Source organism: Lasioglossum baleicum, chromosome 13, assembly GCF_051020765.1.
Source record: "Lasioglossum baleicum chromosome 13, iyLasBale1, whole genome shotgun sequence".
Classification (NCBI taxonomy): Eukaryota; Metazoa; Arthropoda; class Insecta; order Hymenoptera; family Halictidae; genus Lasioglossum; species Lasioglossum baleicum.
In genome coordinates this window covers 8,691,968-8,716,457 of record NC_134941.1, presented here as the reverse complement: position 1 = coordinate 8,716,457, position 24,490 = coordinate 8,691,968, and the positions used below count along the sequence as shown (strand labels likewise).

General features: G+C 40.8%; 1 protein-coding gene across 5 annotated transcripts in view; it reads left to right on the top strand.

Annotated features, from left to right (window-relative positions):
• Rho-5 (rhomboid-5) overlaps positions 1-24,490 on the top strand; it is a 330,384-nt gene that overhangs the window by 132,795 nt on the left and 173,099 nt on the right. The gene's annotated exons all lie outside the window — the stretch shown is intronic.

The window sequence follows — 24,490 nt, the reverse complement described above, 5'->3', positions numbered from 1 at the left end:
AATTAAATGAAGTTAATGGAAAAAGCAAAGTAGGCATTGTGAAGAAGAAGTAGGCAATAATAAAAAATATACGCATCTAATTTAATATCGACATTGATTATAAATATTATTTAGATCTTCCCCTATTTCGTGGAAAGTAATTTTATTAAATTGTAGGCACTATATCAGTGGAAGAGTGAATTTTTTGGTCGTGTATCGTAATAACTAGACTGCGGATTTTATGCATTTATCACAAAACTGGACATGTACAATTGAAAGCAGTGGCTATGTTAAAAATATTTAAGAACATCAATGTACTAGTTTCAGCTTAATAGGATAATTAAAAGAAGAATACAATTTTTATTTGACTCCTGAGCCCTGGAATGAATTCGAACATTTTTTTTTATTTTGCATAGAGATCCGCAGTTTCGTAATAACATACATAATCACCAAATTAATTGTGTCTGACTCATTAGGAATTTGTACTGCTTGCTGTTCACCCTGAGTGAAATGTACACCATTTGACACGTGGATTTTAAACTTTATTTGCCATTGACAACATGAATTACACTTTTGATTAACCACACAGTACATTGGTTGATATATAAGTTAAATTGGTCATAGTCAAGTTAAATTATTACGCCAAATTAGAATTATCTTAATTTGTTTAATTTGTCGCAGACGTCACAAACGTTGAGTTCGCATCTAATTTTCGCTGCAGGTGTTGCGCTTGTAGTTGCAAAATCACGATAATGTAGGTGAAGACCGTGCCGGCCGTCTGAAAAATGACGAATTCAGTTTCACGAAACGTTCAGCACTGTTTAATTGAATATTTACACGATAGAATGAACGTACACTCGTAAGAAACGTATCATCGATGTCGACGAGTCCGCAAACAGTCAATACTAATGGATTTTGCTGTACTTGCTGGGCGAATCGTTGTACCTGAATCGAGACTCTGTTTGAAACATATTAAATAGTGAATTCATGAACAAAATACTCTTGAATGGTATACCTCGATGCGGAATTGCATGCTAGTTGACGAGTCGTACAGTCGACAGAGAAGGTAACCTGCTTTCCCTGCCTGTGTGAAATAAAAGAATGAAAAATGATACAATATTAAAATATAAAACAAGTAAGCTCACCTCGTTACTCGTTTGCATGCAGCTGATGTGTAGATGAATCATTCTAAATGAGTTCAGTAATATCCAGACTATCACAGGAAAGATTTCCATAAATACGTCGGCCCCAGATCCAGGAAACAACATGAAATAATTGATCATATACAACATTTCCAAGATTATCGTGATCGAGGTGACTAGTATCGATAGAAGGTTGACTCCGCAAAATTTGTTCACCCTCCTTGCGATCTTGATCAAATCCAGATGACATTCTCTTCATGCAACAACATATTCATCGTTTAATACTTAATACAATTTTTATTACAAATTCCATTGTGTTAAGGATACGAATGTTTAATAATGAAAATTAAGGCTGCTCTTTACTTTACCAAAATTTGTGCCTTTCTCCTACGAATTATGAAGTATTTGGTATGTAATCCAGTAGATTTGTACCCGGCGCGGATGCAGATCGAAGTTTCGAACCTCCAGGATCAATAGTTGAAAAGCTACGGTCGCTTAAAGTTGAGCAATCTGCAGTGATTTTGATAGGTAAGGGCGCCGCCATATTGGTTTGTAGTGACGGTCGCACGCCGCTTACCGAGTTGGTTAGGATTAGGTCGGGGGAGGGGGGAGCAAGGTAAGCGGCTCTCGCGATCGTCACTACAAACCAATATGGCGGCGCCCTTACCTGTCAAAAATGCCAAATTTTAAGGATGTTCTGGAGGTATATGAAAACGCAACAAAATTGTTGAAAATTTGACAAGATATAATTCTTACTAAATTAATGCAATTACCAAAGTTTGGGTTCGATTCACTGCATCGTTTAAGAATTATAGCAACTTAAAGTTTGCACATTTTAACACGTCTTCTTATGGAGAATTCATATAATTACGCTTCCAACCCTATTCAAACCTTGAAAAAACGCAACTAGAAACTCCAGTTTTGTTTATACGTAGTAAAAATCATGTAATTAATTATGTACAAAATTTATTAGGATTCACTGAACAGTTACAGAGCAAAAAAAGTTATAAACTGTTACAAAACGTCAAATTTATCGTGTTGTCTCTCGCTAGCATGGAAACGCGACAAGTGTAGAGTGTAGACCACTTGAATATAGCTACGGAGGGTACAGTATTCGCAAAAGTTTAATGCAAAATATACTCATGAATGGCGTTCATTGCCAATACATTGATGGATTTCGAATTTCTTGTACTTTTGTCTCCCATTGTACCTCCAGAACATCCTTAAGCGACCATAGCTCCTCAACTATTGATCACTAGAAGATCGAAACTTCAATCTGCATCCGCCCCGGGTACAAATCTACTGGATTACATACCAAATACGTCATAATTCGTAGGGGAAAGATACAAATTTTGAGTCCGGTAAAGTAAAATTTACCCAAAATTAATTCTAATAGATTTATATGAATGATATTAAAGAATTAGAGTGTGGAGAATAGGAAAATAATGTTAGTCACTGAGCTTAGACAATATTACAGTATTCCTGGAAAACAGATATCACGATAAACTTTCCTACTTTGCTTTCGTAATTATTTGCACGTTCCCTTTAACAAGGCGAACGTTCAGACATCTCCTCCTCTTGATCTGGTAGTCGGATATCTCAAGAAATCGTTTAGGCCCCGAAGAATCAATCATCTCCTCCATTAAGTAGTTCAATTGACTGAACTTCGTTCGGATGTATCTGTGTGCCGAATGCATGAGTTCATTATTAGTGAAGCTTGAAATTGAACTGAATTTTTATACCTGACCCAGAAGCAGAAAGACACGTGTGCTGTCAGAGTCAGAAATGAGATAGTATTGCCAGTCAAGCCGAGGAGAATTTTGTGGTATATTGGTATATTTTCGTCGAGAAAAAAATACCATTGCAGTAGCAAATCTATCGCGATATGCATTAGCGAGCAGAAGAAAGCGAACATTAGGTATTTGCGCTGTGCCCGATGTTGTTTCGGCAATCCGATCGTATCCATTTTTTCATCGATTTCATCCACGACCGTGATTATATTCTGCACGTCCTGTTCACGAAAACGGTTTTTATTATCAAATCCACGAGACTTGAACAAATGGTAAAAACCCACATCGCATAGTGTATTAAATATTATGTAGAACCACGTACCTCTTTATTGAATCTTGGCGCAATGACGAGTGTCAGAATGATGATATACGCGCTAAGAAAGGACGCGAAATTGAACGTTGAATGTTTATTTGCTTCAAACATCCTAAAGTATTTCGAGCAATAACACTGGTGGTATAGCGTGAGAAGATTTGCAGCCACGACACATACAGTGTAAATGATCTCCACGGACTTCTTCACTTTGTGCTTCGTCAAACATGCGGGGGAGCCTATACCAAATAGAAATTGTAACAACAGAACCGGTTTGACAGTCTCTCCGAACGATTTCGGTTGGGACATCTTTCAAGACCTTCAATTAGAAACGAAGTTTACGGTGTTCGACGCTGCACTGTACTTCCCCACGACGATTCTGTCCATGTGAATATTATTATCGTCGAAGCACATCTCTCAGTCTGCTAAGTAATGAAACTGACAATGAAAAATTATGACTTTTATTGTCCTTCCACCGGCTTGATATGCTGCTAAGTGCTGGTCGTTATAATGTCGAATAACATTACTTTGTTGCCGTCACGACCGGAACGAACCATTTTCTTTACGGGTCTTCTTTGGATCTGGTGTCTGACTATTGCTAGCCAATTCTACTATTAATGTCTCGATTGACGCAAAAAAATATCCCCTCCAGTAGTAATCTGATCTCGGCTCAGGTATACCGGTGTGAACCACTACTAATGCGACGCGGAGATTTGCAGTCGTCGGCACAGTTTGAAAGGCCTCACAATGCAACACCAATATTTAAGCTTTCTTATTATTACTTATTTTTTAATGAAACTTTCATCAATATATCCATGGCATTTTTCTGATTAAGAAAAGACCAAACACGATATAATTTCAACTGTATTTAGTGGTTTCAGTGACCGTGAAAGTTTCGGGCGCAAGGAAGGACAGCGTATGGGAAAGAAAGAGACGCGGAGAGTCGCAGTCGCCGGCACAATTTGAAGCACCCCCCGCACGTGGCCTCTCTTTACACACGTTGTCCTCTACAGCGCAAACGAATCCTTCCGAGGTTTTTGTGTCGATAGAGACGTTACTGTATTTCCTCAATTTTCAATATAGGCCCACATAAAAATTACAATGTTTTCAAAATATTTTTCTAGCTTCTAAAAAAAAAGTAAAAGTAAAACCAGACATCTAAATAAAATGGGTGCTATCGTCACACGACAAGCCGCTCTTAACACTAGGTTTACGGAGCTCTGGAAATAACTATTTCACATTAGTTTATAAACATAACAAGAATGAGTCTATCCAAAGTTTTGGCCATTTTCCCAATAATATACAGGGTGTCCCAAAATTCGTGAAAATCCCGAAAGGGGGTGGTTCCTGAGACCATTTCCTTTGAAAAAATGTTATCCGCGGCTTTGTTCAGGAGTTATTAACGAAAAACACGGACCAATCAGAACGCGACCTAGACGCGAGTTGGCACAGTCGGCCAATAGACAGTTGGCGCGCCATGACTACTGTGCCAACTCGCGTCTAGGTCGCGCTCTGATTGGTCCGTGTTTTTCGTTAATACCTCCTAAACAAAGCCGCGGATAACATTTTTGCAAAGGAGAATGTCGCTTGAAATGGTCTCAGGAACCACCCTCTTTCGGGATTTTCACGAATTTTGGGACACCCTGTATACCCAAAGAAATAAATTTATTATGAATATATTTAATCAAGAATATATAGAAATATAATATAAAAGGAAATTCAGGATATTACCGTGAACTTAATATTAAGCTCGGTAACGTACCCCCTCATGAAATAAATCGCCTGTTTGGCGACAACTCGCGAGGAAACAACGCATCCCGTACACCCACCCCCGAAAAACAGTGACCACATACCGGATCGATCGTCGGGGATGCTCGCGAGCGCACAGGAACAATCTCTCCGCTCGCTTTTATAAAGAACAAAGCCGAGGGGTGGTGGGTCGTCGCGCAGGAATGCCCATCGACATTTTTATTCACTCCGTAATACGTTCGCGTATCCTGGAGCGCGATGGCGATCGGCGAGGAGACCGTGGCTCGAAAAAAACCATGGGCTATGGGGGTCGACGATAGAGAGGGGCGGGTGTTGTAGGGTGGTGGGAATGTATGAGAAAGCGCAGGAAACGGGTTCGAATCGTTGAATGTCCCCCGTCGAAAAAGGACGTGAATTTATTGCACGCCGGTCGCTTGTATGCGGGGGTGGGTTTGCAGGGGGTGTGGGTGGGCACGGATGGAAGGGAAGTGGAACGCGGAATCGGGAAAGCAATCGTCGACGGAAGTCGAACGAAGGGTGGCCCCGGGGGCGTGTCGGTGCGTCGCTTATTATACTTTCTTATTATTTATCGACCCCCATAAATATTCGGGGTCGAATGGAGTCGGCGAGGAGACGGCCGATTTATGGAGGTCACGAATTAGTGTCATCCGCCGCGGTATTTTTCACTGGCATATTAATCCAGATACACTTACACCGGCACCAGGGCCGCGTTGGATGCACCAGGGCCGGGTCGCCGGGATCCATTAGCGGCGATCACTTTTCTCGGAATTCGATTCTGCAGGGAGATGCGTTCGAGGCTGAGAATGTGCATTAAAGTCGTATTTTTACCGAATATCTTCGGTCAAGTAATTTAATTGTCATTTTCTCTGTGTATGGGGTGCAAGTGCACCCCAGGCTGACAAGGGTAAAAATAAACAGTTGACGAATGGAAAATTTCCGAAAATTTTCTAGGAATGCTGTCTGTGATATGTTTTAAACGATACATATCAAACGAAAATGATTACGTGTAATTTAATACAGTAAAAACAATCGAGAAATTTAGCGAACATATTGACAATGAATATAAATTTCTTTTTGACTCCAGTTTCTCTTGCAATTTAGCTAGAAAATTTTTATTTCGCAGTGTAATCATCAGAGTAACCAGCATCAATTTGTTCGGACGGATTAATATAAATGAGCCAACACGTGCCTACGTTTCAGTGTTTGCTGAGATTAATTTACGACATTCTTGCAGTACCACGATGAATTTGCGAAGCCCATAACTTCAGCATAAATCGGCCAGAAATTACGAATCCGGTGTTGTAGTTGCAGCAAATGAGCGAGTGCAGCGAACGTGCATCTACTCGCCTATCACCCAGTTTCCCGGCATTAATTTATCAACCAGAGCATTGGCGTATCACATATCGAGCAAGAAGGTCGATCATACATCCGGATCGCGAGCTATGCCATAACAGTAACAGTTGATTGATTACTGATAACAGAGCATGATCAGCGCATCATCCAATCTCTGATGAAGGTCCCTGCCGATACTTAGCAAGGCAGAGGGGACACTTATACCCAAAAAAGCTCTCTCTTGGGAGTCTGAGGAGCATAAACCGAACTATCCCATAAAATCTCGATAAAATCAAAATCTGGGCTGAACGTCGAACGACGTATAAAACCCATTCAAAATTATGAGAGCGACGGGTTACGACTACGGAAAGAGAATGATAAAATGTAGCAACGATATAATAAAATGCGAGTAATTCGTCTAGTATACGAGTTTTCGTATATTAGTTTCATGAGACCCTCGTCAAACTTGAATTATACTTTGCATAATTACGTTGTACCTTCGGTGATCCTCCCTGCGGATTTTGGTACACATCAAACAACGTTTTCAATTTTAAATTCTACTGTGAATTCTATTAATTTAAAACAATTTTAGAAATAAGGGAGCATTAGTTAGAATTTTCTTAGAATTTCTTTTAAATTCTATTTTAAAATTTTAATTGTGTCTGACCCATCGCGAGTTTATACTACTTGCTATTTTCTCTGGCTTGAGCATATAAAATATAAGTATCGACCATCAATCGCATCAAAAATCAAAGAACATAATTATCTTAATAAATCGCAATATTACTTGCTGCTCTCACGAATGCGCAAGCCTCTCAGTGATCACATTCAGGTGCACAAAACTGCAGTTTTCTCGTCTTCAGAGCTGGCCCGAATTCAGCGCACAGTGATTCAAGAGGTAATTAAATGCCCGTAGCATTTATTTCATAGTTCGGCACTGTGGATCCGTTTCTTCGAGGTCCATTCACCGTTGCCTGGGTCACGGTCTTCGTAACGCAGGATTCAGGCATCGGGAGAGTGGGAAAGAGAGATATCGATTCGTTGCGAACGTAGCCACGGTTCCGTGCAATTTGTTTTTCAAAGATTCAATCGGTCGGCACTGGCTCGGCCGGCGATTCTTTTTGACGCTTCATACATCACGAATGACGGCCATTTAGTAGGCGATGCCCGGCCAGCCGGGTTATTCGGGGAAACTTAGGTCATTCCGCGATGCTCGGATAAATGGTCCCTTCACCGTTGATTTAATACGACTCCGGCTATTATGTGCGCCGGCCAAGGAGGAAGCGGCGAGTAAATCTATCAGCGGGAATTATCCTCGCCCCGATCCCGAGATTCCCTGTTATTTTCAACCGATGAATTACACCGCGGCGGATCGGCGTGCGTCATCGCTCTGACTTTTCACCACGATTGATTTACACGTCGCCAGGAACAGAAATATGAGATCATTCGGAGCATGCAAATTCCTCTGCGAAAATACAAAACCTTGTTCTTTACGATTTCGCGGATCGGGCAGTCCGCCCCGAATTTTCCGGTCCTCGAAATTCGAACTCGGACTCCGAGAAAATGTGCCTTAGAAGTTGTATCAGTAAACGAAATAAATATTCCCTAAGTTCATTGTCAGAAACAGAGACTCATTGAAAATGTATTTTTTAAAAATCTTAAAGAGTTTCCAAAATAATATTCAATATTAAAAAAGGGTCTGAACCGAAGTTGTTACAAGTGACTGTACATATGAAGCGAATGATCAACTACTGTTCTGAAGTCGAAAAGCACCAAACTCGGAGTGAAGAGTATGTGCAATTTTCGGAGGAATTTCCGGTTGGTCTGTGCTTAGGGGAATATGAAATTCATGTTCCGGTTTTACGGGTAGCGATGTGATAAAACCAGAAAAGATGGAGGATCGTCCTTGGGATCGAGGAGGCCCCCGTTACACCGTGGATACTCGATAGCCAGATACGCCGGGGAATTTATAGCGTGTCGACATTTGTTCTTGTAAAAACTGTGGCCGGCGCTCTTTTACCTGCCGTTACTGTCCCTGGGATTCGTCGTTACTTCCCGTGCCTGCCTCGCCGCCAGGCCGCCCTTTCGCCATTTTACGAGCGAATTTACGCGATTTCCAATACAAAGCTCGTTCCCCCCAGTTTTATCGCGCAGCTACCCGTCCCGACGGTCTGCGGTCGCAGTCAGTTTCCGCGTCGTCAAGGAAATCTGCTCGATCGTGAGATTCTTTGACCCGTTTTCGCCATCGGACACCTTGCGAACTCTTGCAAATTGGCCCTTGAATCGATAAGGAACTTTGTAGACAGCCGGTGATTTTTCTTGACCGTGCAGTGTTGTTTTATTCTGTAATTGTTAGACTCCGGATTTTTATGTAGAATAACATTTGTAATATACAGCACTTGTAGACGTATATTTTTTCCATAATAATTTTATCGAGTTGGAAATAATCGTATACTTTTAAATTGTTCAAATTGTTTTACAGTTTGCTTGATCTGTTCGTTTCTTTATAGTGGGCGATGAAATTATTCGAGTCACTTATATAAGTTGACGACTTCACTTTATGACTAAACTGCGAATTTTATGTATTTATGACAAAAATTGATGGCTGCAATTTAGCGTGACGACGAACCCGACCGCTTAGTTCATTAGTAGTACTTCGCTTAGTTCGCGATCTTCGAATCTACGATACCTCTATATATAAAAATGCAGTGATGACTCATTCACTCACTCACTGATCAACGCTCTGGCTAAACCCTTGGACCTAGAAAGCTGAAATTTTGCTCAGAGGTTTCCTTTATGATCTACACAAGGGATAAGAAAGGATATTTCTAAATTCAACCCCCAATGGGGTGAAAAGTGGTTGCAACGTTTGCATGAGGAATATTTTGTTCGTGGTCGGATTTACTTCATACTTGGTCTTAATGCTATTTGATATAATTAATCAAACACCTGTTTCGGCATTTTAAAAAATTCAACCCCCCGGGGGGGGGGGTGAAAAGGGGTTGCAACGTTTGTATGAGTAATATTTTATTTGTGGTCGGATTTGCTTGAAACTTGGACTTAATGCTCTTTGATATAATTAATCAAACATCTGTTCCGACATTTTAAAAAATTAATCCCCTAAGGGGGTGAAAAGGGGTTTTGAAATCTAAGATGGCGGCATGACATAAAATTAAAACTCTATAGGGGTGAATGGGGGGTTAAAAGGTTTTATATGGAGAAACAATATCAATTTCCGAGGGTATTAAACGGTTTTCTGTGCGAGCGAAGCCGCGGGCAAAAGCTAGTATTGAATGAAGTTATTTGTTAAGTATTAAACAGTAACTTCTACCATCCCATTACACTCGCGTCTCGAACTTGAACCGAACAGTTATTATTTACGACCTAGTAAAATTATTAAAGAAAGGAAAACGTTCTCAAGTGGATTCAATATCGTACAACAAATACAGACAATTTTAACTACTGATATTTCACTAAATGTTTTATCAAAGGAATCACCCCTCTCAAGAAAGTACAATATTTTTGGGGTACCCCGTATAAACCTGAGGCTAAAGTGAAATTCTATTGAATCCCCAGCCAAAAGGATCTCCGTTGATCCACGGCGGGGTTGGCTCAGTTTCATCGTAGAGGCGCCTCGCCGCACTTCGTCGCGCTTCACCGTCGTAAATGCAAACAGCCATCGCGGTAACAGTATCGGCTGGCCGCGGGCAGTAATCGCGGTTAATGGCGACAGTCACCACGGTTACGAGATCTCTCAAGACGGACCCACCCCCGTTTTACGGGTTCGTCTTCGGCACGCGCGTTCGTAATTGCAAACTAACTTCCACGGAGTCTCGCGGATCGCGCGCCGCACCGGCTGCTCGCGAAGTTTCTATCGAACTTCGCCGGAGGATTCGATGGCAACTTCGCGAATTCAGTATTGTCGTCTGGCTCGAGGTAACCCGACGAATCCTTTCCGTCGTTCGTTAACTTCGAGTCGACGGAATGCGCATCCTCGCATTTTACAGCGCTTCGTAGCTGGCGTATCAAAAGTTGAGAATAGCACAACAATATTTCAAAATTCATTAAATGTTTTTAACACTAAACCTACCGAGCCTTAAAAGTAACTGGTACATGTTCGCTTATAAAAACGACGATATTGATGTTATAGAGACTTTGTGCGACTCCTATTATAATACGTGCTCTATTAAAGATGTTTATACAATCAATTCTTAGAAAATCATTTTCATTGTTTCAATAATTATAAATAATAAAATCTGGAACCGGTCATTTTGACAGGTGGTGGTAGGTTTAGTGTTAAGGTCATTTTTGGACTACCATTGCGCTTGGTAGGAATCAGTAGAAACAGACAGATATGGTCAGACACTAATTTTCTACCGATGCAAATTTGGCATTTTTAGAGAAGTTAAATTAGTCCGTGTCTACTGATTCTCACCGAGCAATCCAGGAATGAGGACGGAGCTTTCAAAAATTAGATTTCCCCGAATCGTCATTTTCGTGGAGCTTGCAATTTTTCGAAGACGGCTGCAGAAAATAATTAACACGGCGTATAGGTTAAGGGCCGCAGGTCGGGGAGACACTTTTATTGCGACGCTCGATGTTTCCCGTGGTTCGTGAACTTTTCTTTGTATCGATCGGTTTAATTGTATTCCCTTGAGCGCGGCCCCCAGTCGGCGGTCCTTTCAGTTCACGTTAACCGAGAGCAATTTCATTCCGGCCGTTCGTGGGAAAGTTTTCATCATCCGATTAAATCGCGACTGGAATCGAAGGGAAATTATCGAGAAAGAAAGCACTCGCGTCTCTTCCATTACGAAGCTCCCTTTGATAGGCTTTCGCTCTGTGAACGTTCGATCGTGTTTGTTTCTCTTGTCATAAATGCGTAGAATTCACAGTCTAAGGGTGGATTTATAGTGGAGCTGCGAGCATCGATGATCAGCAACAAACCAACATGCGTGACAACATTTCGACACATACTAATGAAAAAGTACATATGTATTTTCATTGTTTTTCCATTCCCACACTAGTAATTATCGTAATCCAAGTGAAGAATCAAGTAGAATGTGTATCTTACTAGTCAGACAAGTAGAATAATTGTCTCTCATCGTGCAACCAAGTAAAATATTATAAGTATTTTATGGCCAGACGAGTAGAATAAATATCTGGGTGGGCAAGAAAGTAGAATATCCCTTCTATCGTCAGACCAGTAAATTAAGTGCGTCGGTGGTTAAGCACGTAGAACAGGACGATTCATAGGCAGACATTATAATATATCAAGCTGTAAGAAAGTGGAGTAGGTCAACCACTATCCAGTCGAACAGGGGATGTAGAGATGCATCTCAGACTTGTCTACTAGATCGTGGAATTGTCGGATAAGTACAGAAAAGCTCTCACTGGATGTGGAAGTAGAATAAGACGAGTAATAATCCGACAATTGCATAGAGCATAATCGGTCAAGTGGAATACGTAGAACTGTATTCAAGTAGAAACGGATTGCCTGTAATCAAGCAAGCAGAATAAGTCCGCTGGTGGACAGATAACTATAATAGGCTTATTAGTCTGACAGAATAGGGTAGATAACCAAATAAGTAGAATAAATCGATTAAATGTCAGACTGGTATAATGAGACAACCAGTTACCAAGTAGAATTAGATGGCCCCACTGTTCAGACAAGCTGAATAAAAAAGTTTAATCACATTCTATCCAACCATGGAAATTCATTTATCGCTACATTAAATTGCGAATAAAATCGAAGCGAAATTATCGAGAAAGAAAACACTCGTCCGTTGCATTCTACCTTCGCGGCCTTTCCATTGTTTCGTGCAACGTTCTTGTTTAGTTTTCCACAGTTCTTGATCCCGTCCGACGAACAATGGAAAATATGGTCCATGAAAGTTTCATGAGAGACGCTTCCCTTCCCCCTCTCTGTCGTTCTCACGGTATTCGAAATTATAAAGTTGCAGAATCTCCTCGGTAGGAATTACAGAGGCATGCAAATACCTTCGGTTGTCACTGTTGTTTCTCGGTGTTCCGAAGAGTGACCGTTTCGCTGAGATCGGTCTTCGGGGCTCGGCGATTCTGTAATTCTGAAATTTTTAATGGATCAGTTTTTATGTCATCAATTGATTGACAGGGGACAATGATTGTTCCCAATAATACATGTTATTTTAATTAATTTAAGATAAATTACTCCCTCTGCCCCATAATAATAGTAGCAAAAGAAAGTAAATATAGAACGCAACATTTATAATAAAAAAAACTAGATTACATTAAACGATAAATTAAAAATATGACTACTAATTTTTATGTTGAGTGTTCAGATAGTTTCTGGATTTTTCAATAATTTCGTTACTGCATTTTAATATGCATGGGCTTAGATTTATTGGAACCATCGTTCTTCATTGCTTCCAGCATAACTTGTTTTTTTTCATCTTACTTTTACAATGGGTTGATATTCAACTGAAATGAAACAATTAATTTCGATCAGCGGATGAAATTAGAGAAATAGTTATAATTCGTAATAATTAGGTTAACCTAAAACATAAAAGATGTGTCAAAACAAATGACAGATGCCGTGAAACGTTGAGTTTGATTGAAGGCTTCGCAATTTTGCGCTACAACATAACTTACAGCTGCATTCGCCAATAATTCCTGTTTAAATGTTCACTTAATTACGTGCAAAATCATAATTTTTTGAGTTTCCAGGTTTCGGATCGTTCCTGGTAAAATTAGCGAAGAATCGTTAAAGTAAACAGCCACCAGACTATTTATTTCTCTATAAAATCTCAAAGATGCCATTTGATCGGCTGCAACGACAGGTTCCCCCATTTTAATGGACTCCGAGGAGCTCAGCGAAATCCCCAATTAATTACGAACGCTCCAATAATCTGTCGATGAAAATTTCCGAACGTTACGTTCCTCGTTAGAGTCAGGGAGAGGAGGGAGAGTCGAAGTGGGAGAGAGTGAGATAGAGGATCTCGCTAAGCGGAATTCCCAGAGGACGGCACCGTCCGCGAGAGGTTTTTCACTGGCTGTGTGCGCGGAATGTCGATCCGTGGGGACGCGGCGTCGCAGAATAGTCTTCTCTCTTCAAAAAGCTTTCAGCCCGGTCTCAATATACGCTGTTCTCGATACAAAGTTCATTCCCGGGATCCCCTCTGTCCCCTCGGCCACGGATTCGCGGGTATATCGCCGCCGTTCCGAGGCGCCCCCTCGGGATCCTTGCGCTGCTTCAAGGCCACGACGACGAGAAAATCCGCTCGACGTGACTTTCCGGCAATAAATCCGTTGAACGTGTTTCCGATCGCAACGCTGCCGCTCCCAGGAAACACTTCCCTGTAGCCGGATCGCTACGACCCGGGGAACGATCCCCCATCATCGCTGGGAAATCCGATTTTACGTTTTATCGGCGAACGGCATTGCCGCGTTAAAAGTTGATGCGAGCCCTGGGTGATTCGGGCCAGATCGGGCCGGGTCGGGCCCGCTCGTTCGCGGTTCGCGAATTGCTAGTTCCGTTCGCTATCTTGCCCCTCGTATGTTCCTCGTTCCATATTAGCTCGCGGATCTCCAATCTTCAGCTTCAATTAACACGGCGACTCGACCACGACTTCAAAATAAAAATACTTTAAATATTTTACATATAATAAAACACTGCTGTCTGATTGTATAAAATTTGTAGAAAATCGCGAGCAGAAGAAGTACTGATTTATTCATGGAAATTAATGGAGCCCAAAAATACATGAGAAAAGAATTTTGATAAAAGAGGATGAATCTTGAGAAAATGATAAAAATAAATGGCGGAGGAAAATAGGGCGATCACAAGGAATTACAACGTGAGAATGAAGTACTGGGAGGTTCAAGATGGAAAATATCCGCGGACGAATCTCCGTGGGTTGAAGGATCCCGTAGTCCTTCTGGGAAGATTATCCTTGGACCGTACGGTATTCCTTTGTTATGCATGGAACGAGGACGCTCGATGGACGACGCTAAAATGGCCGTATTTCTTGACAATCGCTTTCCCTTGCTGTATCTGATCCGTAAGGTTCTTATTCGTCGTACCTCTGGAGCTCTTTTCCCTTCGCCCTATATTCCCGAGCTGCCATTTCGGTATTCCAGTAGTTTTCCCGGGGAGCATGACGATAAGACAGACCTGTGTACTGAGGAAACCGACCTCTTGCGGTTTCAGATTTTTATTTCGGGATGTTTCAAACGCTTCAGGTCGTGCCTGCTCCATTTTTTAAACTAAATACGGTTATATATATATTCATTTTGTATATTTATGCAATGCAGACATTTTCTGCATCAATTGCAAGCAGACTATTTAAATATTAATAAAATATTTAAGAGCGTGTGCAAGATCCCTTCTGATTAAAAAAGAAGTTTTCTGCATCAATTACAAGAAGAATATTTACGTCATAGAATATTTAAGAGAGTGAACAAGTTTCCTACTGTTTTAAAAAAAAAGATTATCTATTAAAAAATAAATAAAAGATTCTTATGAAACTGAATACAATTTTTGTGTTTGAATCATTCGACACTGGATGAATTTTGTAGTGAAGCTTCAGAGATCAAAAAATAAATTGCATAGAATCCTCGGTGAAAGAGTACTAACACGTCATCACGAATCAGCTCTAAGTGGAAACAGAGAGCAATCCACAGCCATGTGAAACGTCCGACCGACCAGCTTGCTCCGACGCGAGAACTCGATTTCAAAGGCAATAAGCTCGGGAGGGAAATGAAAAGTAAAGTGGGCACGTGTTTCAAGGGTAAAAAGGAATGGTGTCGCTGGTACGCATGATGTGCATTAATGGGTTTTCACCGTGGGCTCGGGCGCGATCGTAGAATCTCATAAAATCGAGAGTTAAAAGGTGCCAGGGGCAAGAAAGCCAAGTATTTAAATGGATTCAATTTGGAGCGCGGCCAAGTCTGGGCTGTGTGCGCGGTGCCAGCCGACGAGGGATAGACGCTCGTAAAGGATGCAGCCCGTGGTTCGTTGAACAAATTAATAGCAATCCCTAGGAATCGGCTATTAGAGTGTTCGAATACGATTTCTTCGAACGATCGCTCTCCTCTCGCGACGTTCCGCTGATCTCCTCGAATGCTATCGCGCGCCTCGATCCTATTTAAAAGTTCAACCCGAATGGACATTTACGACCCGAGGCATTGTGAGAAACCGTGTCCTTGATGTTATTACCGGCGTTCGATTACCCTCTGGCCCAGGGCCCCGATATCACAACTCCTCGAGAATTCTGCTTAATAAGACGCTTTTCAATCCCATTGAGGAACTCTCGCTGTTGTTATCTATCATACTCGGAAAGTAGCCTGCTCGATGGCGCGCGGAATTTGTTAAGCTCGCAATCTTAGTTAGTTTGCTCCAATATAAGTAGAATTTCCCGATTTGAATTTCATTCGTGGTGGTACAGATAAATGTCCGTGAATAGACCGAATGAATAATGCACTTTTCTGTCATGGATTTCTTTCGTTTCCCACAGAGTTTCGCTATCATTTCTGCAACGCTATTTAGGTAGTTTATCAATTTAGTTACAAGAATCGACCAGAGCTGGGGAAAATAGTATTTTAAATAGTAAATAGTAAGTAATCCCATTTATTTTACGGTATCTGTACAACTTTGGAAATAAAATATTTTATTTGATGCGGTAATTTTTGAAAATAAAATATTTTGTTTGATGCAGTAATGTTTGAAAATAAAATATTTTATTTGATGCAGTAATTTTTGAAAATAGTATTATATTTTATTTGAAGAATATTGAAAATATCTGTACTTTGTCTTCATTTTCAATTTCAATTTTAAATATTATTGCTCAAAATTATGGGGTCGCATTCAATAGATATTGCGAACCTTTGAAACTACATTTACTATCGACTTTAAAATCTCGATTTCGTGATTCATTCGATTTTTCTGAACACGCAAGCGACTAAATAATTGCTACTGTTAGCCATCAAAAATGGAAATTACGATGGATTCCGAAAGACTTAAATGAAGAAAAACGTACATTTATCAAAGAAACCGTATTAAATGCTTTGAAACAGATTGCAAATCCAATTTCAGAGTCACGACCTCAATATTTCGCAAAAAAAAGAAGTAGATGACTTTTTTTCCTTTATGGAAAAAGAAACAAATGATATCAGTCATACAAATATTGCAGAATTAGAATTATTTCAATATTTGAGCGATAGAGTGATACACGAATTGAAAGTATTGCAAAGTACGAATACATGAAAACATTATTTTTAAAATACAACACAGCTATACCATCCTCTGCCCCAGTTAAGAGACTTTTTAACTTTGCTGGACCGATTCTGTGTCCTCGAAGGAGCACCCTAACAGATTCCAATTTGGAACGCTGCACCTTGTTGTATGCGAATAGCAGCAGTCAAACAAAAAAATGAAACGAAAATGTGGCAAGTGATATAGTTTCTTATATTAAGTACCATTTCTTCTTTAAATTATTGCTAAAATAAGAAATATTAAATAAGTAATGCGATTTCTGAAAGTATTAGAGGTATAACGACGCAAAAAATAAAATATTTTATTTTGTGAATGAAATTGTTAAAATAGAACTATTTTATTTCGAGAGGTTCAGATTGTTCAAATAGAAATATTTTATTTCGAGGTTCAGATTGTTCAAATAAAATACTGTTTTCTTTAAGCAAAATAGAATCTAAAATATTAAATAATAGTATTTCGAATAATTTTTTCGCGAAATAATGCCCACCTCTGGAATCGACACGGTGGAGCACCTAAAATAGGCCACCTGAGTAACTCGGTTGCTATTGGTGTACGCTTAGAGGTCAATTTCCCGTTTCTTAAAATTATAATGATTTTCTATGTGCTATCTAATGGAGCGAAAGTATTTTACTTCTGCACAATGCGCCTGTACATCTGTGCAATCCCAATGATTATAAATATAATCTAAAACAGCAAGAAGAAGGGGTGTGCAGTGCCATTTAGCAAATGCTGTGTTAAATCGGCAGCACTTCTTCCGGCGTGGTCCTGCACTTAACACTAACAAGAAGTTTCCACCTGTTCGTCGGGGTCTCCGCAATTTCCCGAACGAAAGACAAATTACCGCGGCATAGTTGAATATCCAGACGAAACTTGATATCCGCGTTACGTTTGCATTAGCCGGGACAGGGTTGCGCGGAATGGCTGGCGCGACGGAAGGAAATTGTTGGGAACACAGTCGACTTCCGGCAGCTGTGAAAAGTAGCCGAGCCGCCGTGCCGTGGCGTTCGTATCTCGTTACAACGGGATTACGGGTCGTCCGTTGTAAAGGGAGACACGATGTCGAGAGACGAGAAGGTCTATTTTTTTATTTTTTCCTCATCGAGCTCGTTAGAGTGGCGGGGACCCACCCGTGAACCGTTCAACAAACCGGTAGCAAAAGGAACCGACCTCGAACGTATCGGCCATACAATCGATACGCGCCAATAGCCGCAACGGCGCGTCGAGACCGCGCCGTAATTTGCCCGTCTCTTATTTCCGGTCTCATTAACTGTCTCGTTGGCATAGCAGCGCGCGGCCACATTGTCCGCCGAGATTTTCTGAAAATTGGACCGATGTTTTCCCGCGCCTCGCGACCGATACTCTTTCAATAGGCGAACCAGCCGCGCAACGAAGTAGCATAACACGATGAATAGGCCGACCCGTGCTCTTCGCACAATGGACCGACTTGCGATCCGCCGCACCCTCGAGCCATTCGAACTCGATATTTTCGAACGAAATTGCTTTATGCAATAGTTGGCTAATTTCCCCCCCGATCGAAATTAGTCCCGCGGCGAACCCACCGGGCTCTGCGAGCTTGTTATTCGTAGACGTACGCTTCGAGAAATAGGCTATTGTTAATCTATTTTTATTATTATTATTATTTATTTATTATGAGCGGACCGAGGTCCATTTACACAAATGTTTACAATATAACAAAGACTTAACATAAATTACTAAGAAAGGACATGCATAAAAAAGAAAAACTGTTGGTATAGAGAGGTACTGATATTATAAGTTAATCATGCGTAATTGTTTTTTGAAAGTGTACAACGACCCATTAAAATAATCTATACTATTATATAGAGTGTTGGAGTTCGCAATAATTCGATTTATAGGATTTTTTAATCCATATGTGGATTTGTATTTAAGTGTTTGGAAACCTGCTCGAGATCTCAAAGAACGTTCGGGTGCATAAAAATTGATTTGCATAAGGAGAGAGGGACAATCTATATGGTTATTAATTAAGTTAAAAGTTAAGCTCTGGTCGGATACTCTTCTGCGAGCAGACAATGTTTCCAGGTTGACAATGTTTAATATTGTGGAGTAATCATGATCAAAGATTGACATAGGTTTATTAATCTTATAAGAACAGAACCTAAGAAATTTATGCTGTATTCTCTCTAGCATGATTTCGTATTTTAAGCTATTCGGAGAGCATGTAACTGAAGCATATTCTAACTGGGGACGGACAAGGGTAATATATAGCAACCTAAGTGTATGAATTGAATGAAATGAAATTTTGGTGGTCAAAGCCGGACTATCTTTAACCCCTTGCCGTATTTTGACGAGTCAGACTCGTGAAGAAGATTTTAACAAAGTCTAACAAATATGAATTTGTATGCCTTTCTTTTTAGATGAAATAAAATTTGTTTCCGCTTGTAATCAATATTTAAGCATTCAAATAGATGTAGCCATAAAAGAAATATAAATTTTCTTTTCTCTTCTACGACATTTTTCGGGATAAAGACATTCTAATCACTGTAACTGTAAAAGAATTGGTATGGCAAGGGGTTAAAACAGAATCACTTTTTCAAAATTTGAACTACCTGACTTCTATCTAGAATTAGAAGCAACGGTTTCCCAGAAGACGAGCAAAAAAGATTTCGGAAAAATTTAAATTGCTAAGAAGTAGGTGAAAAAACTTTTTAACACTTTTTTATTTGAGTCTGTAATGAACAAACACGATTAACAACGAATCAACGAGAAAAGGATATTTATTTTCATTCTTGACGCACTAGAATGTTTTTCGTATCACTGTTGTCTAAAATTCTCCTGCCACTGTCACTGATTTAAAATACACCTTGTCATAAGTTTTGTAGACCAAGTTCAACGAAGAATTTGCGAAAGGGTGAACTTGATTCGTAACAGGGTGAATTCGGAATGTAAAAGCTGTATAAGGATTTGTGAAACACGGTTCGATTCCGAGCGAACGGTTCCGATAAAAGCGAGTCGCGGCAGAGGAAAAAAGTTTCGAAATCGGATTTTGATTTACAGTAGCGACCGATAGGAAGACGACGTTCGGCGCGAGAAAGGAAATCAAAGTTCGCCGGGCGAAGTCGAAAGTAAGTTGCGCAACAGTCTAATATTTATATGCGACAGTTCGATCTGGCCGGGGCTCTCAATAACGTTGACGTCAAAAGTTCGCCGGCGCTCGGTTCATCCGGAAATTACCGATGGGAGAAGTCGTCGGTGTCTCTCCTCCGTTGATCTCGTTTTCCTCTTATTCGAGTCCGTTGACAACGGACCCGGAGCCATTTACTTTCGTCACGTCAACGGGTTAGGTATCCTTCGTTTCTGCGTGACGCAGGGTCCAATGTGTTCCGAGTATAGGGTTCGGGGTATATTTTCCCCGTGGCTCTTGGCTTGAAATCCGAGATCCGGCAGGAATAGGGATATTCGATTCGCTTCCGGTTTCCTTATTCCTTAGAGATCCTGCAAAATAGGTTCTCCACCAGTCTCCTCTCCCTCTCTTCGCCGTTTTCTCTCTATCGTGATTCCTTAATTCAACGGGGACGGATTTCTTCTGCTGTTTGCTCGACTTTTCGCTCTGCGAACGACTTTACTGAATTACGGTGACTGCTTCAGCGAATTATGGTAAAATAAGATCTTTGTAGGGACCTATCACACACTAACCTTTTTACCTGTTAGTGCGCTCAGTGTCACTCCAGTGATCACAAACATCATACAAAATCGAACAAATTTATTTAACTTTGGATCTATCAGAAATGACCATCTGTTTATTTCACATTTATTGAAATTATGAAGAGGCTTCGGAAACTTCTAATTAATTCTTCAGTCGGCGCCAAAGAGAGCACAATATTTAAATCATTTTAAAGGTTGAATATATTTAAATCGACATAATAATACTTTAAGAATGAATATTCCGTGCAATTCTATGAACAGTGAATTCTACTTTTTTCTCACAAAATATGTGAAGTTCAGTTATCATCCGAATAAAAGTACAATTATTTTTAACTCTTTCTTTATTGAATCTACAATTCACCATGCATTTGTTTATAGTTCGTCATTACATTAATTTAACCCTTCGCTGCATGGTGTATCATATCGGATACAGTTAACAAATCTGGTATATAGTAAACTAAGAATGTGTTTCTTACTATTCCACACATTTTATCTCATTTGATGAAATGCTGTTTTAATATTTTACTCTTAAGAGGACCGGATAATTCGAAGGCAAAACAGTTTATCGGGACAAGCGGATTAAACATTCAATTTACGATTAAACAAGTAGAACGAGGAACGTTTGTGGTCGAGCGACCGTAGAGCGTGACTTGCTTTGACGCGCAAGTAGAATCAGCCCGTATATGTGGTCAGACAAGAGGATTCCAAGTTGTCTAGAATTTAGACGGTAGAATACGGGTTGTTAGTAATCGATCAAATAGAGAGTACTAGTATTGAATGCATTTGCACGAGCTAGAATAATTTTAATTATAACAAATGTAGTCTAGAAATTCCTGTTGATGGGGAACGAAAATAGTCGGAGTTTTCGTACAGTTTCACGGTATTGTAATGATAGTTTTTATATGCATTTGAGACACCGAGCTAGAGTAACTTCAATGAAATGGCGAATTGGCGAAGAACAAAAACAATGATCTCGTACTGTTACACGTGTCATCTACGATTCCGAAGCCTTAATCAGAAAACTGGGTCGCGCAGCAAAAATAGTGAGAAATCACAAGCTTAGCGAGGAGTGCTAGAACGCTCCCGAAACCCCTCGAACATCGACGGCGAATTTACGGACACCGAAATCACGTCCGCGGTCTGATGACAGTAATCGACGTCCTCGTTCAGCCATCTTGCGCGGCGATTGATCGTTTCGAGGCACTTCACGCGCCGTTGCGGGTTAATTAACAAGCGGGACGAATAAAAACACATGTAACTCAAGTATTATCCAATAACCGAGGCTGATGTCGTCCATGAAATCAATCGTCGATTGCCATTGAACGATCAGGCACCAAGTTCGTATTTCGAGTGCCTAATGGAACCACACTGCCGTCCTCCATGTCAAAAATAGTTGCTATTCGCGTCACAGCTTCCCGAACTTGTAGGTTGATTGAAACGATAACTAACTCAATTCAAACGATACTCAAACATTATGCTAAAATTCGGGACAATGCGATCTTTATTCTCTTTTAAATTTTATTACTTTGATTCTGAATGATTTCACCCGATCATTTTACTTAATTAAATAATAAATTGCTACTTAAGTATAGTAATTGGTTTATTACATTATTGCCTAACGAGGTCAATACTTGCAATCCAAAATACTTGACGTATTCTACAAGCTTAAAAGCACCAAAAATGCTGAAAGATCAACAACTTGCTCGTTCCCAGCACCGCGCACGAAATCGGCACTATTTCTTCGGAAAAATCAGGCGGGGAATTGAACTTTTTCGAATTCTGACCGTGTTGGGCAGCGACCCGACTAATTACGAAGAAATGATTGCGTGAGCTTTCCCCTGCCGGCGACGAGGGAACAGTATGTTTCTTCTCGGAGAGTAACGATGATCTCGCGGGACCGGGACGTGAAATGAAACCGAGCTGGTCGTTTGGTCGTTATTTTCGCGGACGCAGTTACCCGGATAATTTGCATCTTTTTCTGGTCGTTCCTCGGCAGGCAATGGTTCTTTTCAACGTCGACGGAGGAACTTTGCTCTTCGGACGCACGGCAACGGGGTCTAGATAGCACGGTGGCAAATTTCCCGGCGATAAGAGTCGCCGGGAAAACGTGGGGTACGTTCGTTCGTCGTTTGTCGTTGGCGTACCAAGAAGACGCCGTAGTTTTCTTTCGCGCAAAACCCGTACCTTGGCTCCTCGCTCCGCCCTCCGCCCACAGCCTCAACCCTCCCAACCCTTACCTTTCGCTAGAGACAAATGGTTTTTGTTGCACGCTCCAGTTTTTCGGACGCAGCTGCAGCTACTTCGGCCCCGTGATGCGAGAAACTTCTTCTGAAATGTGTTCCCGCAACTACCGGTCCGCGGAATCCCTTTGACGTTGCTCTCCTTCCGCCCCCGGAATTACTGGCGTTCGAGTTTCAGGACGATGGTTGCCTAATACGATTACCATTTTCTGCCTCGTGGCCGTCATTCCCTCAGATTTGAAGAATATGCAGACTGAATCGCCAACAAATAGCAGCTGATGCAATGGTCAATAATAATATAAATCGAATAATAGCCAGGAAAAGTAGAATAAGTGCAACTATGGTCGGACCAAGAAGAACTGTTGTCCAAGAAGAACAATTGCGGATATAGTCAGACAGATTATGATTAACAAGCATGAAATAATAACTACAGTGAATCAAGAAGAACGATTAAGCTGATCAATATCCCGACAAGCGGTATCGATCAGCTTGTGGACGAGCAAGTAGAATATACCACTGCGTGGTCATACAAGTGGTCATCAATAGCCAAATTAGTAAAATAGATCGACCAATGATCGGACAAGTGGAATACAACGATCATTCTCAGTAGAGCAAGTCGACCAAAAATCACATGAGTAGATTAGTTGATCTACTCGTCTGATTTTTGGTGGACTTGCACTACTGAGAACGGTGGATGTATTACACTTGCCCTAGTTAGGACATTAGAAAGCTTGATCAATAATAATGATCAATAATCAATTAAGTAGTGCGTATCTAGCAAAAGCCAGCCAAGAAGAATGGGTCCAGCAGTAGCAATATAGACAGAACGAATTGACCAATAATCGAGTAAGTAGAACAAGTCAACCAAAAGTCGGCCAAGCAGAATTTCACGCTCTAACCGATAAATTCAGAAAATTCGGAGATGACAATATTATTTTTAGAGAAGAATAAGTTCCGAGGGCGAAATACGTTCACGGAAATGCTTACCGTTGATTGAATCTCGTGATCGAATCTCATCGAATCGGTAATACGGTTGTCGACACATTATTTTGCGGGAGCTGCACCGGAGGACTGTCAGATCGGCAACGTGATCGTGTCCTGACCGTGGTCGTCCAAAATTTCGGCATCGAGGGGGCCGTCGAGGCCGCACCATCCATTTCACGAGCGTCGAGGAATGACATATTCTCAGGTTCCCATTGGGACCGAGGTCACACGAGGCGACACACGCGACACATGTCACGCGCACGTACTCGCGTCAACCGAGGCGTCAACTGCCGGATAAAACCATTTGTCAAATCTCCTTCCACGGAGCGCTCGTGGATATTCAACGAGGATTCCAAGAATTCCTGCGCGCATCTTCGACATTATCCGACCGACGAGAAAATATCATCCGGGGAACGTTTGCTCGGAACCCCGGATGGCAACTGTTGTGTCGATCAAACGGAATTGTCTAGTGCTCCTAAACAAAATTGAAATCACTAGCAGTGAACAGGATTTCTCTGATATATGACTAGAATTTCTCTGTCAAAAATAATTTCCTAACAGAAGATTTCTATACAGGGTGAGTCATCTAACGTTATCACCTCAAATATCTTTGTTGTTTTCAAAGATACATTAAATGTCTTCAGGACAATGTTGAATGGTAAAATGGGGCTCATACGACACCAGAAAAGGTTTTGTTTTTACGTCATTTCTTGTAGAGATATCAAGGTCACCTTCATTTTTTAAAATGGAACCACTCTTTTTCAAACATCTACAATGATAGTCCCTTTCATTACGAATTCAGCGACTATAATTACTCAAGGTCATTCAAGGTCACGGAGCAGAAAAAACTGATGAATTCTTGATGTAGCGATATATGGAACGGATAACATTTATGTCGGTCCAGAACTTGTATGTAGCTCATTGCAATGTAGACCGATTTCGATGAAATTTTCAGTATGCATGTAAGTTACCGAAATTTATAAAACGCATTTTTAAAATTATCGTTACAGGCCCAG